Source organism: Dendronephthya gigantea, unplaced genomic scaffold (genome assembly GCF_004324835.1).
Source record: "Dendronephthya gigantea isolate DGI-Jeju-01 unplaced genomic scaffold, DenGig_1.0 000219F, whole genome shotgun sequence".
NCBI lineage: Eukaryota > Metazoa > Cnidaria > Anthozoa > Malacalcyonacea > Nephtheidae > Dendronephthya > Dendronephthya gigantea.
This window is the reverse complement of record NW_021163229.1, coordinates 1-2,500: the sequence shown is the minus strand read 5'-3', so window position 1 is coordinate 2,500 and position 2,500 is coordinate 1. Positions and strand designations below refer to the sequence as shown.

The window sequence follows — 2,500 nt, the reverse complement described above, 5'->3', positions numbered from 1 at the left end:
AAGAATATATAGCATATGACAGGTATGCTGCACGGAACGCTCAGAGAGAGTAGCATATAATGGTAGAGCATCCGACGTACTGCAGGTTGACAGGTCACTGGAGTCAGTGGTTCAACTCCGCTCGCTCCTTCCTGTTCTATAAATTAAAGAAAAATTAAATATTTTTATGGTACCCATATAGTGCATAAAAATCCAAATTTATTTTCGTGGGAAACAGCCGTACGTTTGATAAATAATCCATGCAGTTTAGGTTTTTTGAATGACTCTCTGGGACACATGCATGTTCTATATTACATTTGTAAACCAGGGCTCCATACCTGGAATAGGGGGAATATATGTAAATACTTCATCTTAATAATGTTCGTGTATATTGACTATACATCACAGCGCGGGTCAGATGTATATGATGAGTCGTCAAAAGATTGCAGAATACGTATTCGGAAGAAAATTGAACTTTTTCATGCTATTCAAAAGGTTTCTCTTTGATAGCGGTACAGAAATACACAATTGGGAACCAGCGATTAGATTTCCGGGTTGAAATGTCTCAAACACCAATTTCTGCTGTGTCTTTCAGTAGTAGAGTTAGGTTCTGTGGTGTAATGGTTAGCACTTCGACTCTGAATCCGGGAATCGAGTTCAATTCTCGGTAGAACCTTGCTGGAACTGTTAATTTTATGTCTTTATGTAATTTTTTAGCTCTGGTTTTCTCTTATAGCCCATTTAAAAAATATATGTTTTTGAATAAGATTTCGAAAAGATCTTTTTTATTGAAATGATAACTTTAGCAGGAAATGATTTCGATCCATTGACCTCTGGGTTATGGGCCCAGCACGCTTCCACTGCGCCACCCTGCTTCTACACACTGCTTCTTGCTATGAATATAAAACTTGTGCTATTTCGAATAAGTAAGAACAGCAGAAATGTTCTTTTAGGAGAATAGCATCATACAGGTATGCACGATCAGGGAGTGTAGCTCAGTGGTAGAGCATTCGACTGCAGATCGAGAGGTCAGTGGTTCAACTCCGCTCGCTCCCTTCTCTTTTATGAATGAAAAAAAAATCAACATTTTATCGTACTAATTAGTGAATTAAAAAACCCAAATTATTTTCGTTGCAACAATCCGTTTGATTGATAAATAATCCTTGCAGTTTAGTGTTTTTTCAATGACTCTCTGGGACACATGCAAGTTCTATAAATTTCTAAACGGGAGTCCATACCTGGAATACAGGGAATATAATTACTTTATCTTAATAATGGGCGTGCATAGATATACTGTAGAGCCAGGAATTTCTCAGTACTTTTTCTAGGTGTTTATGTCCTGTGGTGTAATGGTTAGCACTTCGGGCTCTGAGTAGGATAAATTATATAGTTGCTTTAGTTGCCTATATACTTTTGTAAATACAAAAGTATGCAAAAGCCTCATCAGAGAGTTGAACTCTGGACCCCTGGTTTACAAGACCAGTGCTCTAACCACTGAGCTAATGAGGCGTATGTGCAAGCTTAACACGAATACAATTATATGAATACTTTATCCTAATAATGTGCATGCGCGTAGCAAACTACATAATTATATATTATGCAGACAACATTCGTCAGTAAGTTTGATAGATTTTTAGGGTCTGTGGTGTAATGGTTATCACTTCGGACCCTGACTTCGAGAATCGGAGTTCAATTCCTTGTAGAAACTCTTTTAAAACATTCATTCTCCGTCTTTATTTATTTTTTAATTTCTGGCTTTCTCTTACAGGTATCTAAGAATATAGCATATGACAGGTATGCTGCATGGAACGCTCAGAGAGAGTAGCATATAGTGGTAGAGCATCCGACTGCAGGTTGACAGGTCACTGGGGTCAGTGGTTCAACTCCGCTCGCTCCTTCATGTTCTATAACTAAAGAAAAGTTAATATTTTTATGGTACCCATTAGTGCATGAAAAATCCCAATTTATTTTCGTGGGAAAAAGCCGTACGTTTGATAAACAATCCATGCAGTTTAGGTTTTTTGAATGACTCTCTGGGCACATGAATGTTCTATATTATATTTGTAAACCAGAGCACCATACCTGGTAGAGGGGAATATATATAAAAATACTTCATCTTATTAATGCGCGTGTTTAGACTATACATCACATTACGGGTCAGATGTGTATGATGAGCTGTTAATAAAAAAAGCAGTGCTAAACTCAAGTTGCAATCTCCGATAAACTTTTTCCATGCAGTATCAATCCTATCAATATACATGCAAGAAGGAGATCTAGTATGCATAAATGTAGACGTTGTAGACCTTATCAATCATCATATACAAGTACTGAACATCAGGAAAATGAATTCGTGCGACTTTTTTATAGTGCGTAGCACATTTTTTATAACTCAAGAATAATTTGTAACTCAAAAAAAACACTGTAAAATTTTCGACTATCATATCACCGTATGATTACCATTGCCATCGTCTAAAGGATAATCTCATGGAGGGTGTTTGTGAATGCTACTGAATTGATCGAC

The 2,500-nt window shown here is 36.9% G+C and overlaps 2 non-coding genes across 2 annotated transcripts; one reads left to right on the top strand and one right to left on the bottom strand.

Annotated features, from left to right (window-relative positions):
* The first annotated feature begins 963 nt into the window (after positions 1-963).
* Positions 964-1,035, top strand: Trnac-gca. The gene has a single exon. It is a non-coding gene; the product is annotated as a tRNA-Cys (tRNA).
* A 380-nt stretch (positions 1,036-1,415) lies between these two features.
* Trnat-ugu lies at positions 1,416-1,488 on the bottom strand. The gene has a single exon. It is a non-coding gene; the product is annotated as a tRNA-Thr (tRNA).
* Positions 1,489-2,500: the final 1,012 nt, after the last annotated feature.